The sequence below is a fragment of the Ischnura elegans genome, chromosome 8 (assembly GCF_921293095.1).
Source record: "Ischnura elegans chromosome 8, ioIscEleg1.1, whole genome shotgun sequence".
Taxonomy (NCBI): domain Eukaryota; kingdom Metazoa; phylum Arthropoda; class Insecta; order Odonata; family Coenagrionidae; genus Ischnura; species Ischnura elegans.
In genome coordinates this window covers 80,246,327-80,265,669 of record NC_060253.1, presented here as the reverse complement: position 1 = coordinate 80,265,669, position 19,343 = coordinate 80,246,327, and positions in this window count along the sequence as shown.

Sequence of the window (19,343 nt, the reverse complement as noted above, 5' to 3'; positions counted from 1 at the left end):
ACTCGCTTTCCAAGTAAAGCTTTCTCTCAATGCAAAACACTTCACCTGTTTGAAGGTTTTCAAAATGCGTTATTTTATTTAATATGACGCATACACCCCCCAACATCGGTTATTCTCGTGAAGTATTACCTTTTTAATAGGGATGTGCGAGTAGTTCTTTTTGATCTCGAGTCGAGTTGTAAACTACTCGCGAGTATCGAGTCGAGTCGAGTTTGGCAATTTATATAATCGGGCAATATGATAATGCGCGCACAAACATATTCTCATTTTTCCAAACCGCAGTGAATTTTCTCTTCTGAAGTCTTAGCCTGATGCAAAAAGGAAAAGATTATGAAGAGTTGTGTCAGCATAAGGAGAAGAAAGAAAATGAAAGCGTCATAAAAAATCCATAAGGAATAGTTGAAATGAATTAACCTCTTATCGTATATCGACGCTAGTATTTCAATATATATCCCTAGGAAGAGACCATAGTATAGTCAATTGCATAATTATAATAAAAATTTTATACATAAATGAATCATGTAAGATTTGATACTTTCAAATTCTCGCACAGAAAAACCAATCGTTCTACATGCTCATGCAGAAGGTTTTGACGTCCCCAAGTTACAGTATTATGGTATTACTGCCAGCAGAAAATTGCCTCTCGCTACTTTGTGTGGCTGTAATGGAAAAGTACTTCCTTGCCAAAATGGCAAGATTTTCGGAATCTTGGGAATTTATCTTTCGGCGATTATTATGGGCCTTGAATCTTCGTGGAATTTAACTGGAGGTAGAGAACGAACTTTTGAACTTTTTTTAACCTTAGCGAACCTCATGCGTAACGTGTAGTGCGGTGAAGTACGTGGTCCCTCCGCGGAGGAGTACGAAGCGAAACACAAATAATGTTTCGCACCGGAGCTCCGGTTATTATTTGTGTTTCGCTTCGTACCAGAGTTTTAGTTTAGTTTCGACCCGAAGTAGGTCTGACTCCGATTTCGTTTCGGACCCTGAGGTTAGCTCCTTAGCTCCCATTTCGTTTCGTTTCTACATTTCGCTCCCGGGAACGAAACTATTGAAATTTTACTGGTTTTGACATTCGTTTAATTTCGATTGCCATCCCTAATTATTATATACTTTTGATGATAGCGCCTCCTGTCAGCATATTTCTGAATCTGCCGGCCTTGACAGTTCTGTAACGGAAAATACTCGACTCGACTGGACACGTAATGGTACTCGAAACATTCGCGTTGAGTAGCATAACTCGATTCGACTAAAATTTTCGAATACTCGCACATATCTATATTTTACGTTTTACCATCTATTGGAATTGCGTATAGAAATGGAATGCACCGTGTCTTTTACTCAAAGCTTTATTTTCTTCTCTCTAAGGACGGCGAGAACGAAAAACTGATAAATAAACTGATTAAAAATAACAGCTGCTATTTATACTTCCAATACTATCAACTTGAAATTTTCAGGGCATGTGAAGTTGACTCCTTTTAGCATTTTCTGCATTATAAATGAAAATATTGCCCCCGAATTTTCTTGAAGGGATATGCATTAGAGTTACAGGTATTGGCGTGAAAGGGTGTACTCCATGAGTCTTGGAAATACAAATATGATAAACTAAGTTTAAACAAATAATTGGTGAGAACGAAAGGCAGCATACTACTGTTCAAGGAAAAATGATACGTCCTCCTCCAGATATCTCATGCCTTAAGAATTCACGGGGCTCTCAATTGTTCTCATGAAGTGTTATTCTTGGAAATTTGTATTCCCTAGGCTAAGATAGCCTAAACTAAAGAAAAAATTGATGCTGACAGTCCATTTAAAGCAAGGACCACATCTGAACATAAGAAATAGGAAAATACAAAGGACGTAACATAAATTCTCTGATTAGGTTCATACTTAGGTTTTCTCAACTCAAGTCAATTTTAATCTCCAAGTTTTCCAAAATTTGTTGTTTCACAATTTTGAGTAATTATTATACGCCGAATAAAATATTCACCTCATTTATGTTCGGATTCACTTCAATTGATTTTCGCAACACTTTTTGATTTGTCAAAGAAGCAAAATTTAAATCATATGACGGTGCGTTTCTTCGCCTTCCTCAAGAGACATCAAGTCTTCACCTTCTGTATTCAAAGGAAGAGCTTTTACTTCATTATTCTTTGACTTTTTCCCACATTTACCTGTATAAAAATTATAATGCGTACGGTGTTTAACTGGTTCTCAACATTTGCTCACCCAAAAACAAGAATCAATACGCGCACAACATGTAACATTGAAAAATAAGAATGAGAAATTTTACGAACTGACACTTTTCATTATACTACATGCATGATGCAGTTGTTATAATACTAGCTAGAGCTTTTGTCTAAAACCTAGCAATTTATTTGCTATTATAGATTTGGTAACATTAACATTAGAGCAAAAATTGATCTAATGACGACTGATTAAGTCCAAATGTGAATTTTAAAAAATCGACTAAAACAAAGGAAAATACTTGGTTTCATTATAAAAATTGAAGCATTACAGCGTGATTCTTAACATTTACTGCCGTTGAACCAATCTTTTTCATTCATAGTAGTTACTTTATATGACCCTTTAAATGGATGAAAACGATTCTAAATTGCCTAGTTAACCGGGCGCATTTCCTTCCCACGAAGGAGCTACTTTTCATATTTCAATGCGGCTTTTGTTAGTACTAACAGGGAGAGACGGGAGCTTTAGATGGAAGACTGCGAGAGAAAATGTGAAATTATAACTTGTTAGCAATAAAATATGAATGCAATTTATTTGAAATTTTTTATAGAATGGTACTATTACGTGGGATGCATGGTAATGTCGAGCGGAGCATGATGGTATTCTCGAATGGACTAGGGAAGAGCATAGAGAATTGAAATATCGTGTTCCTATAAAGCCCTTAGAGGGATTTATTTCGCGGAATACGCTTGCTGCCTTATTAGAGCAGGCAACCGACCGACGGCTACAGAAATCGATTCCGTTTTCTCGGATAAGTAAGGCAACCTTTCCTGCTTTCCACCACGTGCACGTGAAATGATCATACCTCCGAAATGGAGGTATGATCAAAAGTTTAACGCCGGCTTTCTTGCTCTCCATCGCTATGGTGAAACTGGTGGGAAATGTTACAGCTATCGGAATGTTTTGTAATGACGTGTGAGTGTGGCCTTTCGATATATCCTTCGTTCTTATTGACTGCATGAAAAATGTATGTTATAAGTTATAAATCTAAATTTAGGCTCCTTATTTTTATTATCTCAGAAAACCAATTGGGTATAGAACCAGAAAAATTCTTTTCATTCGAGTGAGCTTTAATGGATAAAATTAATTATAAAATGAGTTTTATAAATGGGGCGTGTAAATAAATACCCAATTTAAAGACGAAAAAATTACGAAAAGCATCATTGTAACGTGTATAAGAGTATTTCAGATACATACTACTGGGAATTTGTAATACATAAAAATGAGGCAAATTTGAAAAATGGCTTCGTAAAATGTCACTTTTTTCATGTGGTGATACCATAAAAAATTAATGATGCACGGAATCACTATTACAAACACCTATTTCAAATGCTAGGTGGATGAAAGTTACTCAAATTCAACGAATGCATATTATTAATAATTGCATTTCAATAAGTATGTACAACTTTGACTCGTAAATCAGTTGTGGTATGATCTTACGTTTCAAGATTTTTAGACAAATTACGAAACAATCGGGGATTTAATTAAAATTTAATTTCGGGGATTTTAGTCACTCGTGAGTATTTGGTGCAAAAGAAAGTTTTTATAGAGGTTTTCTCTCAAAATAGAAAATGTTTTGTACTGTATTGTGCTCGAACCAGTATCACATTAAGAAGTACTCCAAGAAAATCGAACATAAAATCTGAAATCTTAACTCTTTAAAGCACTCTTCATAATTTCGGGGAATCCTGGTTCGAATCCCGATGGAGGTTTCCCATTATTTTTCTCTGAGGTTATGAGGTAGCATTTTTTATTCTTGTGCGCCCTAGAACTTTGGCTCTCAGAACAACGTTCCATAATAACCAGTAATTTTTCATCGGCCATCGTGAACCCATTGTCCTAACTTGCGATAACTCAAACAGAAAAAGGGCAATTCTTCGACACAGCATGAGCTCACACCTAGCCCAAAGAAGATCATTTAAGCATGTGGCGAATAAAAAGACAGCAGGACCAACGGGACACGTACCGAGAGCGGTTGGAAGCCATTGCGAACTCATAGTCTACCCACCGTCTCCCATAGTCAAGCCAGAGGTCTTTTTATTTTAACGGACGCAAGGGGTTGAGGGAGGAAAAAAGGTCAAAAACTCAATGATATCGCAGAAGAGACCCCGGCCCATTGTCCAAAAAAGAGAAGGAAAGGCTTTTTCCCTCCTCCTTGTCCCGGAATAAAAAATGCACATGCTCCAATATATATAATGCCATTTTTTATCCTTTCCCCTTCATTATTACCGGCTCGGGCCATTTAATGTATTTTTTCGTCATCCCATCGCACGTTTTTTTTCTCCTTCTCTCTTGTGTCTCTATGTGTTCGTGTGCGTGGATGAGGTTGAGGCTACTGCTATAGGGGGACTGGCAGCAGGCACTATGGCAGTAGACACGCTTGAAGAGATCCGTTTTTTACACAGGGACGGAAAAAGTCCACCCTCCCCTCAGGGTTTTATTTTTTTGGCTTTTTTCGGTGGCGGTAGTAGGGTGCAGAACTTGTGCTTTGAGAGGCGGTGGTGGAATGGGAGGGGGTTCAGTTGCATCTAGGGTTGCCAACATATGAGGAATTAATCTTGAGCATTACCCCTTCTAAAATGTGTGGTTTTTGTAGCAGCCAATTATGGGAAATATTTCGGAACTATAGAGTAGTAATTTTTTTCCACATTTATTTGTATATGAAAAATGCCAATTTTTAATCCTGAATTATTAAATAAATATAAAACAAGGTTAATAACATGTGGTCGGCCACAATAATTGATACAGATTCTCTCTGATTTCAAACAAATACAGAAAAAAAACAAGATTACTACTATGCGGCCTGTACTATACGCGTTACAATAATTCTGATTATTCCATGAGGAATGCGAGTATATTCTTGTAAGTACTCACATTTGTTTGGAATAATAAAGATGTAAATTGTTTAAATCATCCATGAAAATTAATGCCTTGGCTATATGAATATCATATAACATTCGAGAGAAAGAACAAATATAATTGTGTGCTCTCTCATATATTTTGGTTCACTGCAAATATTTCACTTAAAAATGGCCAGGCATTGGTCACTATAAATCCTCACCTCCCTGCGGGTTGAATCACTGAGTGAATGCTGTGAGTTAAAATATTATTATAATCAGCTGAATTTGTATCACTTATCCTCATGTTGTTGAAAATACATAAAGTGTTTTGTAGTTATAAAAGTCAGTTTCATCCCGTGGCAATACCGACGTAAAAATGCTCTGCACAATTAAGCACAGGAGTCAGATTTGTCGTGACGTAAGATTTCGATGACGTACAACAACCTGTACTTAATCCTTCAAATCGAGTAGGTGTGATAAAAAAAAAACTTTTCGTGCTGCGTGAATCTCACCCTGGTTAGTTGGCAACCCTATTTTCAAGGGGTAGTAGGCTTCGCGTGGTAGATTTTCCCTGGCTTCGGAGAAGGGTAAGAGTGGAGTGGGTTTTCCTCTTCGGAGTGACTGATGGCATAGCCCGAAGAGGCTTGAGAATGTATTGCCGCGGGAAGAAAGGAGGGGGTTGGGTGGGGTTGTGTATATGCCCATCGGTGGGCCATGGGCTGTGGCCAGGAGGGCCTGACTGCCTCTGCGAGGGGACGCGCGGGAGTAAAAATGGGACATGATCGATTTATGAGATTTTTCGGAAAGTGTTCCTTATTACGTCATACTCCCCAAGCTTTCCCACCCCATATCCAGCTTGGCTTAAATGTCACCCTTTAGTTTTGCCGATGGAGTGGACAAACTGGGGTAAACGGGGAGGGTATGGCCGAACAAAAAAATGGCTCCCTCGTGTCAGCCCTACCGAGAGTATGTTGGTTGGAAGGCTAGATTGGGTAAGCCGGGGATAAAATCAGTTCTCTTGTCCCTGCAATCTGGAAGGGGCAGCTTGCGTTTACTAAGTTTTATTATTGCACTCACACAAGTAAATGCGTCATATATAATTTTACCAGCATATTTTATTATTTCATGATTTTCATTTTACTTAACTATATGTAAAGTATAACTTCAGAAATATAAAGATAATAAGCCATAGTTAAATTTAATGAATTAACATATATCAAGTTCAAAAGAGATACAGGATTATACTTTTAAGGTACTCTCCGTACAATGACAACACAAACTGCAATTCTTTTTGGGTTCAACTACTCTGAATCATTTTTATTCGTAATGGATGAAAAATGATTACCATCATTAACTGTAAATCTTCTATTAATGAAGTAAATAAGCTATCTAAAAGGTTGATAAATATATAAATATTGGAAGATTAATTTATATTTCATTATGAAAAATATAAGTTTTGGAATAGGTTTTTGGTTATGCAATTATAATAGCAAATCAATGTTTTGCGAGAGAAATAGTATTTCCATGTCTAACAGGGCTCTAAGGTTCGTTTTTAAACCGAAGGTAGAACCCAGTTTGAGCTAGCCCACCATATGATTTGAAATCGTGATTAACGGTATCGTCCTTATCTATTGTGACGGAATTGCCAATACTGTGTGTAATTTCTACCCTAGAGGGGACTTCGCCGAAAAGAAGCTGCAGAATGATGCAATTTGAAGTAGTGCTAAAGAAAATATAATTATAGAAATCTTCTAAAATGGGCGTTAAATATGTCAAAGTTGTCATAAAAATAATACTCCCCAAAACAAAAAAGGGATTGTCAGCCACTTTGTTAGCATTACATGCATTCATAGTCTTTAATTTAGTATACTGCCACAAATATTTTAACTCATTCATAAATATAAACTTTACTCATGCAATTTATCAATTATTGACATATTAATTATCAAATAATAAAGAATATTCTTTAAACATAAGCAGCAGGGAAATATGACCCTTGCTTTTTTTCTTATGACATCTCAACCATTTTATTGCTACTAACCATCCGAAATCTGCATTTGTTCACTCATCAATGTTCACTTAATTCAACCGTTTTTCATAAATTGAATTAAAAGGTGAAAACGCAGTTTGATTAAGTGCATGGTGGAGTAAGATTAGGATATATTACAAATGTATAAAGCGTCAGTGACATTGTCGTCATTCAGTCATTCAGCAATAATTTCAAATTGGAAAATTAACTGCAAAAACACACTCGATCTTATCGATAGATATCTGCTAACTCAAATTGGTCTCCATGAGCATTGAAATAAATGTGATATATTGGGATTTTTCGGTCTCTATTAAAATTTAAACTTCCAAAATTATAAATTTGAAACCGTGATAATAGTGTGAACAGCCATTGGGTGATTTACTTGGTGAGACCAACAGGAGAACTAATCTGGCCACATCTATCTGGGGAAAGTGCTTTTTGTTGTCATTTTTTATGCTTTCCATGGATCAACAGTGGAGAAGAGCACGTTTTTTTTTCAACAGCATGCCTCACCCTCTTCGCTGCCCATGTAGGGTAAGTGAATGATGAATTCGTCCGGGGTCGGTGTTCAATAGGGTACATTAAATTCTGGTGTAAAAAGCGACCCAGTTGATGTTCACGCGCAAGCGTCTACCATTTTTGTGAGGACCGATAAATAGATTTTTATCGCACGATATCTTCTACAAGCCGCAAGAATACACGTGGGAAGAAGATAAAAAAGGAACCGTGGAAGATTATCTTTTGCTTAAAATGGAACTTTAACCTCAGGGCAATTTGTTTTTATCGCTGAATCGGTAAGTGCAACGTCGATATCGGTGATGATTTTTGCCGCTTGTGCTCAAGGGAATAGGGTTGGGTTGGCGGTAGAGGATACTTTGGTCCTGGCAATTTTGCTCATTTAAAATTTCATGAATATGGTATTACTAACTCAAGCTGTGATCCCAACACTTATTTTAAAACTTGTGGGAGAGATTTTGGCTTTCGCACTTTGAGAAGTTTCTTTCGAATGAATGATATTTACTCCGACTCACAGAGGAGGGTGAGGTCAGTGTTTTCCAGGGCTCTTACTTGATGGTGATTTCACGCAGTAAGACTCACGATCGATGCAAAAAAATGAAGGAAACTAGCTAGTTTGTTAATGAATGATTCTACCTGTGACATATGCATACATTTACATGTACACAAGAAAATCGTATAGTAAGTGCATGAATAGAACTACAAAATGACTCACTCACTTACTCTCAGAGCCTAAATACCCTAAATGGTATATAGCCTCGCCAACTGTCTGCCTCCTACTCCTTCTGACTCTCCTCTGCATCCGCCACGGTGACTCCCATTTTCCCCATATCAATCAGCACCTCATACTTCCACCTTTTTCTCGGTCTTCCTGGAGGTCGTCTTCCATCAAGATCTTCTGCATAGCCTTGTTTTACTAGGGACTCTTGATATCTTTGTATTATGTGCCCTGCCCATCGCAATCTGCGGCCCTTAGCTTCAGCTACTACGTCTGGCGAGTCGAAAAGGTCCCTAATTTCCCTGTTGTGTTTTGTTCTCCAGGTTCCATTCTCTCTTGTTGGTCCAAAAACTTTCCTTAACGATTTATTTTCAAAGACAATTAACTTTTTTTCCGTTCTTTTGTCGATAACACATAATTCAGCACCATATGGAAGAAAAGGTCTTTATTGGTTTTATAAATTCTAAGTTTCTAAAGGTTCTAAGCTACAAAATGAAAGAGAAATAAATCAGAGAAAGTGAACATACTGGAAAAATTCTGGGTGACATGACTTACATAGATCGCATAATTAGGCTGATTTCGCAGAAGAGAAGAAAGAAAACGGATCCGAATAGTAATAATAAAGCCAATAAAATATCCAGGTCCACACACATAATATTTAGTAGAAATGAAATATGATGATTTACAGGTATGATGGAAGGAGAATGCTACGGAAATAAGTAGATATTAACGCTGATAAATTAGTGAAAATAACCGGCAATAACCGTCGAACAGTTTGTGCCAAATAGTTTGTGCGCTAGATCCTATAATATTAATTATAAATAATGTGTACCATAATATCCGTTGGTTAATGCACATAAATGGCTATAAAGTGTTTCAGTCATTATTCAACCCTAAGAAGGATACTTCTTTGCGTGAGCGTAAAATGGTCTAAATTCCCTAGATCGTTCAGGTATGCAATTTAATAATTTATTAGAAAGAGTATTTAAAAATCCGGAAGAAAATAGAAGCCAAGCCCAAACCACAAGATTTAAGATACTTAATAGCATGATGGCTCACTCAGTGACTTTCTAACCTTACTCGGTCACTTTTCCGGACGTCTCCATTCCATATTATAACCAACATCATCGCAAGATGTTTCCATCCGTGATTCATGGTTAGAGTTAACAAAACACGGATTAAAAACGTATGAAAAAAGTGACTTCGACACAGCGCGTTCCAAAGTATCAGGCTAATTTCCAGATAATTTAAAATTGACCAAAACCCATGTTAATTTTTGAACTAAATTCATCAGTTTTCGTCCAATTTTTTTCTATCCACGCCGCCAATGACGTGATTATACTAGAATCTTACGCTAAGTCCTATACACCGATAATTTATTACTAAATTTTTTGACTAATTTTCCCGTAACTGAAAATTGACCAAACCCCATGCTAAAACTTTCGATAATTTCATCAGGTGCCCTCCACATTTTGTCTGTGAACGTCGCCAAGGACCTATGGATACTGGAATCTCACGCAAAGTCCACCATACCGATAATTTATTTCGAAAGTTTGGCGCTAATTTTCCCGTTAATTAAATATCGGCCAAAACCCATGCTAATATTAGGACAAACTTCATTAGTTTCCACCCAAGTTTTTTCAATACATGCGTATGTATATGCGATTATTTATCACCAACATTTATGGATAATTTCCCGTTTATTCAAAATTGACCGAATTCCACGTTAATTGTTGCAAAAATTCCATAACTTCCACCCAAATGTTTTTTTTTTTGTGAACGCCGCCAATTACGTATGGCCGCTGGAATCTCATCACACATATGCTTTATCTAATCTATTCTTCATCTCATACATATATATATAATTTATAGCTCAACTTTTTAGTCTAATTTTTACGTTAGGTATTTAAAATTTTCACGATAATTTCATCAAGCTCCGTCTAAATGTTTTTCCTGAACGCCGAAAATGACGTACGGATACAGAATTCCCGTGCTAAGTCCTTTATACTGATACTTAATTGCTAAAGACTTACTCTAATTTTCCCGACCATTCGAAATTGACCAAACCCAGCGCTTCTTTTTGCCCAAATTTCATCAGGTTCCGCCCAAATTTTTTTCCATGAATGGCACTGACGCTTCAATTACATCGCACTTAGTCTATGCAATAGAATTTGTATTTTGATTTTCATATATTGAATGAAATACTTTAAATATCACGGCATGGTAGACTCTACGAATAAAAGGATTATGTTCTGAATGTTAAATTATTTATTAATTTTAATCCTATTTTTTATTTAAAACATAAACGCGATGCAAGGGACGTGTTCTCACAGCTTCATAAGTGATGCGGCGAGCGCTTAATGTTGAATGCCGAATGGATACTAGAATTTCACAATAAATCCTTGCTTCGGGCTACAATTTAAAGTTCACGTAAGGCCCTTATTAGACGAGGTAGTTAGGCGACGTCGCCAGCGACGAAACTGGCTACTCAGCTTGTCATGGGTCATTGATTCTTATGGATGTTATTACACGAGGGTAGCCAGCGACGTAGCCACACTTTGGCGAACAACTGGCTACCGAGCCCCGTCGCCACTCCGGACGCCACTGGCTACCCATACTGGTAACGCTGCGTTGTAACATACGGAGTTTATTAAACTATGTCGCCAGTATCACGTCACCACTCCGTCAGATTGCACGACAAATATTTATATCAATACGGACAAAATTCTGGCTACTGATCTGACTACATAACTAGCTACTAGATTAGGTAGCCAGTGCGTCGCTAGCTACTGCCGCTGGCAACGTCGCCTGGCTACCTCGTCTAATAAGGGCATAAGTAAAGTAACAAACGATAATATATTGCTATCTTTTCTAAAAAAATACCGACCAATAGGTTCTAGCGACAATGGCATCTTTTCCCTTCTCCCCTCCACCCAAATGCCGTTGACGTGCTCACCCCCATCGCTTCCTTTTTGCACTTCACTTCCTCCTCCATTGAATCGGCGTTTCCGAGCGTCCCACCCGGCCAGTACTACAAATCAGGCCCATCCGCACGCGACAGCCTGACCGACACTCTCGTGCTGGAGAGGGGGAATGACTAAGGTCATCACAAAGGGTGTGGGAAGGATATGGCGAGAGGAAAGGGAGAAAGGGTGAACAGGCTGTTTTGGTGGGCAAGGCTTGAATCACATGATCATATTTTTAGGTCCCTTTCGAGGGACAGCTCCAGCGATCGATTCAATGATGGCGGAAAAAAATGACTGTCTCACGGCGTCCAACGATTTGATCGATTTTTATTTTTAATAAGAAAATTCTCCAATATCGTTGGCACATTAATGACTGATGCAGGGTTTCGCTAGTAGTGGGCCCTGGTCGCTTCTATAGCGGCGAGGGTTTTTCCCGTCCCTTCCTTCCTTCCCTATCCCTATCCCATAGGCGTCGTCGGGATCCTATCGCGGTGGCGCCTCTTTCCTTGTTCCTTCCCATCCAAACCCCTCCCCGGGTGCGGGGGCGTAGAAGTCTCTGACTTGGTTCCCGGCCCCGGTGCGTTTTAACCCTGAAAGGACCCCCCTTGGGTTCTAATCGATTTCTCACGGCGTCATTTTAAGCGATATTTCTAGCTCTTCCGTGACTGTGCGGCGTAAGTAACTCAATTAACCCAAATTATGTTAATGTTGAATAATTTTTTTTATTTTGTCACTTTGATATTTTTTGTATTTGAGCCAACCACTTTGTAGTTAATTAGACGATGAATGATTTTTTTTTGCATTCAAGTTGTTCTTGAAATATTAAATTTTTGCTTGGGTAACTGAGTTACCCCGCACAGCTGTTGGCGGGAGGAAAAAAAATATTGTTTGGTACATGAGTGCAAGGATAAAAGTTAAATTCAATAAATTTATTACAATGTAACGTCAGTAACGCTAACATTCTACATGATGGCACCTTTTGTACTTTTTTTTTCATAGCATGATTGCAATTTATGCAAAAAAATATTACATCATCAAAAAAGAGCCGTAGTGTTGAATTGAGGAAAGATTAAAATATATCTAACATATAATTTGTGAATTATTAATGGGGTACCTGAGATACCTCGCACCGTCTTTCGCGTAAGTTTTCTAGGCACCGCCACAGAATGTCTAGAGATGGAAATCTCATCCATTTTACCATTACTCGGCATGCCCCTTTTTCCTTCGCTGAAGCCATCCCTTTCTCCATTATCACTTCATTTCTCCATTATTTCGCCAACACGTCAAGTTTTTTCCCTGAGCGCTTTCGTGCTTCTCAAACCTGAATCACACAGTCATTTTTTTCATCCCTTCCAATGGACATCACCAGCTATCACTATAATGATGGCGGAAAAAGTTGGCTGATTCAAGCGATCATTTTTCCACGATGATTCGTGGGATGGGAATCCCATCCCACGAATGGGATCCCATCCCATGGGAATCCCTTTTTCCATCATCGGTATGTTCCTTTTCCGAAACAATCTCTGGTGGCGTCCTTCAGTCAATCAGAACGCATGGCCGCTAACTGTGATTTTAACTCCTCGCTTTCGTTTCAATTGAAAGACAGTTGTAAATAGGGAAAGTGACGCAATGAGGGGTGGAAAAAAGGGACGGTGGGAATGACCGTATGATTCAGAAATTACAGGACAATAAATGACTCTTTTGGTCCCTGAAAACGTATCGCTTGAGCTATCATTCTGAGGGATGGAAATAATGCTCCTGTGATTCCGGCTAAAGGTTAGAAGAACGTCTACGTCTAGAATGTAGTGGGCGAGTTCTTGTAGCGAGAAATTGTCAAAAATGAAAAATATTTACGACAAAATGCATCAAAATTAAAGTAGACAGAGGAATAACGTGCACTTTTAATTCCATTCATTTTCATTTTTCTTTCTTTTTAATATTCCATTATAGCTCCTATCTAGCTTTTCACTGGTTTAAAGTTAATTTAAAATCCCAGTTTTACCTAAATTAAAAGTATTACCCGAGTAATAACGACAAAAATTCAATAAATTACATTGTTTAACAAGGTGTGCGAATAACTGCAATAACACTGAAGATTGTTTAAATGTGGGTTTTTCAAGCAGCACAAGCACTACCGTATCAAACGTTTGCTGCGGATATACATTTTCATCAAAATGAACTATCATTCTCACATAACCGAAATGCCAGAAAAAAGTGTTATGTCCATTATTGCTTCATGAGTAGATACGACAAAGCAATTCTTGCCTGTAGGGATATCGGTATTGTTTTTCTTTAGTAGACATTGCGATTAATTATGATTCTCATCAGTATAAATCCTAATTACAATCGGTACAGAGGTATGGAGACTTGACTGAGGACGAAAAGAGGTAACACCTATAAAGGTATTGAATGGGAGGTGGGACGAAAGGCATTTCATTTGGCCTTAGAAGGTCGATGGCGAGCTAGGGAAAATTTAAAAGGGTCAGGGTGGCGGGCGTAGCTGTGAAAAAAGAACTTAAGAACATACGGGTCTTTCCACACACTCTTACCCTGAGGCCCAATGATTTTTTAACCTGGGTCACGAAGTGCCACGAGTAATATGGCCCATATACTTGTAACTCCAGAGATTAATTACCAAGGTACAATGAGAAAAGGCGAAAAGCCAAGGAATATTTGGAAACGCGCATTAAAGTATTTCGGATGAAGGAAATTTAGAGTATCTCTATGTCCATCACTTAGAATTATTAGTCATGAGGTCTGAAAAAGTACTGAAATATCGTGACTCGGAAAATATTTAATCTACTTCGTGCACATCGCGATGTTGCGTAGTAAGAAGGTGAATAGGATTTAAAAATGAACACGGTGCCAATGCCATGTCATGGTATTGGCACCGTGTTCACAGTTTTGTCGACTCATAACCAAGAGGACTGCATAGAGGAGGCAATTTCATCCGAAAGAAGGCTGATTTCTGTAGCCACTTCGGTCGCATTTAATCAGTTTTCGAAAATGTCCGCTGCGCGGTGATGCGAAGTGAAATGCGATCAATTTTTTTCAATATTTTGCAGAACAATGTTTGCAATTGCGAGGGATAGCATTGAAAAGTAATTAATTTAATGAATAGCATCATTATGTATGTAAATTTCGGTTGACACCCCTAATTATACCTTATTTCCCCGTGAAACTCGGAACCTTTCGTCCATCAGCGACGCGTGTGGCAAGCTTTGTGAACACATTTGAATGCGCGTTGACTGTCAACACATTTAGACACCGACTGGAGGATTCTCCTTTGTAATTTTCGTGCTCATTACTGTCATAGGCTGCCACATTTTTTCTTAATTTTAGTACTTCATGCTGAAAGAAGAATGACGCAAGAGCATAAGAACTAAGAGATAAAAGCTTATTTTATATCGACACCAGAGTGAGTAGAAGTGAGAAATGAAGGACAAGAAGTAGAGTGGAAGGATCTGATTCCTTCCGCGCGAATGGTGGCTATGAATGTCTCACGGGCTTCCAATCGGGTTAGGCAATCCACTTCTAGTATAATTAGCTCATGGAGTGCCGAAAAATTGGCAGAAATGGAGTACCTAACCCCATAGGAAGCACGAGAGCATTCTGAGCCAAGAAGTCAAGAACATGAAGGATTTAATGGAGCTTGATTTTCAAGAAAGAGACGGCTTTTCGTTTGGATACGGTCCGCGGTGTATAAGGTCGGAATCGGGAAAATTAAAATCATAAAGATTTGGCGTTTTATGTGAGACCGTGAGAGGCATAACGTAGGGGTCACTCAAACATACAACTACAACAAAAGACTCTAGGATTTCCATTTTTACGGCGACTCCCAACGGCGTCGCTAACGTCGGGAAGTCAAAGAGAAAGAGAGGGAGAAAAGGAAAAAAATGGGGGGAGAAAAAAAAAACTGTCTCCCCTCGTAGGAATGGGATGGGTTATTTTGAGGGGAGGGAATATATATAGAGGAGGTGGGGAAGGAGGGAGGGTAAATGGAATGGGGAAGGAAGAGCAAGTGACACCGGGACCATGGCAAAGTGGTGGCGGCGCGATGTAGTGGGGGAAGTTAAAAAAAAGATCAATACTTTATATACCTCGGGGTGAGGAGCATTGATCGGTGGGAAGAAGGGTCCCTTTCTGGGATATGAGGGGTGGGTATATATGGGTGCCAAAGGGGATGGGCATGTTAAGGCCTTCAGGGGGTGCATGAAGGAAGCGGCGGCGGTCTTGGGGGGGGGGGGGGTTTGGTGATGGGAGGGAGGTGACACCAACGGCGGGGGTGAGATTTCATCTACATCTACATTCGACCACGGCTTTAAGGGGTGTGCGACAGGCTTTTGCAATGACACCGATATGGCAGCAGTGCAGATTGGTTCAGGGCTATGGCTGGGGCAGAGACGATGAATCGGAGGTCGAAAGAACTTCAGAATGATGGAAAAACTATGGTCAAATTATATTGGCGTTAAGGCAATGCATGAAATACTGACTTGCAGAGGTATGAAAACCAAATGGAGTATGCTTTTCTACGGAAGCGAGACATTGCGGCAATGAAAGCCACGGAGGAAACTAAGTTAGAGTGGTGCTAGAGAAGAATGGTGAGGATTAAATGGATCAACCGAGTAAGTAATGAGGAATTCCTAAGAAGTGTAGGAGAGAACAGAATCCTCATGAAAACCTTGATAAAAAGATGGAACAATCTTATAGGGCATTGAGAGATGATGGCCCGATGAAGACAATCGTCGAGGGACAAGTGGATGGCAAGAACGGAAAAGGAAGATTTCGAATGAAATGTATGAAACAGTTAATGAATGATGTGGTCCCTCCAATCAGTAGCGTTAGATTAAACTCCTGTGTGTGGTGCTGTCGTCGTGACATAAGGATTGGATAAGAAAACGAGGTCGATCCAAATGAATATTTACTGTGGATATAATACGTACAACTTACTTGCTATCGTTGGGGAAGAGAAAAAGCTGGAGTTCCTTAGGAATAGCAGTCTGACGTCCTCCGACTAGCATTGGGAGATCGTAGGGATTGCTCGTCTTGCGCTGTGGCTAACGGAGCGGTGACAGTTTGACATCCGCCCAGGGAACTGGGGTTGCAAATCTCTCATTGCCATTTGTACATACCTTATACAGGGTGGAGAAATATTGAGTCAAGAAATTTTAACCCTAGATAGCTAATACCTGCAGGAACCGTAATCACCAATGATGCTTCGAAAATGCACCATTTTCAAACTGATGACACTTTGAGCCAAGCGCTCCGATTGGCCGCGAGTGTGCCCTGTTGCCGAAAGCTCCGGACAACTCATGACTTTGAATAATTTGCCTGCCGGAGAGCGCGTCTTCCTTAAAACGTCTGGCCATGATGGCTCTGTGAGTCGAAACGCATCGTACGCATGAAGTTACTGTGGAAAAGTGCAACTACTCTTCATTTCAATATAACTAAAGTTATTTCATATTATCCTGTCGCAGAAAATCTATGAAAACTACTGTGAATCTAGCTTATTCATCCTGACCTAAACCACTGAATGACCAGACAAAAATGCTGGCGTCAATAGAAAAAATCCATGCAAACACATTGCAACTAATGTTGTCACGTCGAAAAATTGTAGCTAAGCAAATATTAACCTATTTTCAGGAAAATGTTTTCAAGAGTAATTCATGATAAGCACAACAAGGAACGAGGCAGGTGAAAATTGCCTTAGGAAATTTTCGTTGACTCCCTTCATGAGTTTTTAAGAGGAAATCTGTGGAATGGGATGAAGATTAGAAGCAATGACGAAGGCGGGCGGAAGTAATTACGGCAATTACGCCGTGCTGGGTAATCAACTGAACGTTTAAAGATCATGCTGCGTGCTTTCTACTCCATCAGTGATTACCGGGAATAGCAGAGGCGAAGATTTCGAATTGAACCACCGCGCTCGTTAATAATACATGCACCTTTGGGTGACTGACGTTAGCGATTAAAGTTTTACGAACAAACGTGAGAGAAGCAGAATCAAATGGTAAATTAAATCCAAGTATTTGATAAGAAAGATTGTTTTTCATATTGGCATATTTGTTTATCTCTGCTAACAGGATCTTCCATTTAAATAATGGTAAACATTTTATTAAAAAAAAATTGATTTATAACAATGATAAATTCACCTGAGACCGTTACCAAGGACTACAATGACCGTAAGTCAATATCTTTGTGATATTTGTCCTAAGATAAGCTTTCCGAATCTGGAAATCAACCTCGTTATGCAGCCAATCCGCCTCATGCAATCCGCTCCTGAATTTTAACCCTCTATTTCATTACTATTTTATCAAGTCACCTTAAAAGAGCAGAAAAGGGATATGACCGCGTGTGTTCAGCTCTGTGGCTCTTAGCCTCTCCTCAGAACTTTCGCGACACCGCAAAATCCTACACAAAGATTCCATCTTAAAGCAATAAAATAAAAATGTAGTTGGGCCTGTCAGAATTGAGAGGGTGAAGGCCAAGGGACAGAAGTGATATTCTATCTAAATAGAGTTAGGTAAAGAAATTAATAAAAGAAATGTATAAAAACTTGGTGGCCAATAGATACGAGTGAGTCTCTGTTCTGCGCAGACATCAAGTGGAAAATCGAAAGCACTTCTAAATATCAAGTTTATCTCGTTTGTTTTCTTCGCCTAATTTATGTTCATAACTTTGTTTTAACTAAAAAATCACTTGTACCCCTTGACTTATCATTCCTCAAATGTATTTGTGAAATTCTTCGTAGTCAATAATGCATTGCAATACTTGCACTCACTTCGGTGCAGTTTTTTGTGATTTGCATACGCAAAATTTTCTTTCCTGGCTCAACACCACAAACATATATTAACTGTATTCTATAAGGAAAAAACATGTAATCGTTTACCTTTACGTTTTGCTTTCAATTTTGCGCAGCGTCCTTCGAATAAAACAATCCTCTGGCTCGCATTATTGAAAGCAAAATTTCTGCCATGCTCGTTCATCGAAAAAATGGTATGTAACAATAAAACATATTTTGGGGTTGAAGAATGATGAAAGGCAAAGTTTAACCACAAAACTCCGTCGTTATTCAGATAAAGTGGATGTCTCCTAGTAGATTATTTCTTGTAACATAAAAGTTACCTATGCTGCATAGTCTTTTCTCGCTGCATGATTGAAAGCTGGATGATTTTATCTAAAAAAGACAATAAAACGGAAAGATATAGGGAGTTAATAGTGAGAAGTTTTTAAACAAGTAGGTATTGCAAAATTTAAACAAAAAAGAACTTGGAAACAAGAGTTAAAGACGTAGAATATTTTAAATAATACACATAGGTATATATCGCAATGAAGAACGATTTCATCTAATGACTTTTTCCTTGTTTTGCAATTCATGCAGCCAACGTTGAAAACATAATTTCGCGCAATGAAAAAGGTACCGCATATTTTCCATGCTACATGGGAGTAATAAGTAGGTATATTCCGCAGGGCTTACTAATTGGAAAATTACGACGCCTGCAAGCCAATGTTTTCATCACTGTCATTTGTCATTTTTAAGGCGGATAGAGCAGACTTTTGCCTTACAATACCAAGTAATTTATTTCTTGTTTAAATAGGCTTGCCTCTTGTTATGAAGCGAATGGCAAGAATGCTGTCGCTCAAATTTTCTCTGGGCAAGATTTAGCACCCATGGGAGTGATCAGGCCTCCCAGACTGCAATCTGCCGAGCCCAACATGACATCATTGAGAGTCGGAACCGCAGCTTCACGAACGAATGACCACAAAACGCTTATAAGCACGCAATTATCAGAGAAATGAGGAATTAAAATTTGTATTCGTTCTCTCGTGGATAAAATAAGGGCAATAACGTTGATTGATAATTGTAAGTATCTCCAGTTGATAAAGGTCACTATGAAAATGAACTGCATCCAATTGAGGAGGAAAGGTATTCAACCAACCTTCATCGTTAAAAAGAACATATAGTAACGTAAACTCAATAATTGTTTAATGTAATTGATGATATTCAAAAATTTCTAAGGCATTAAAAA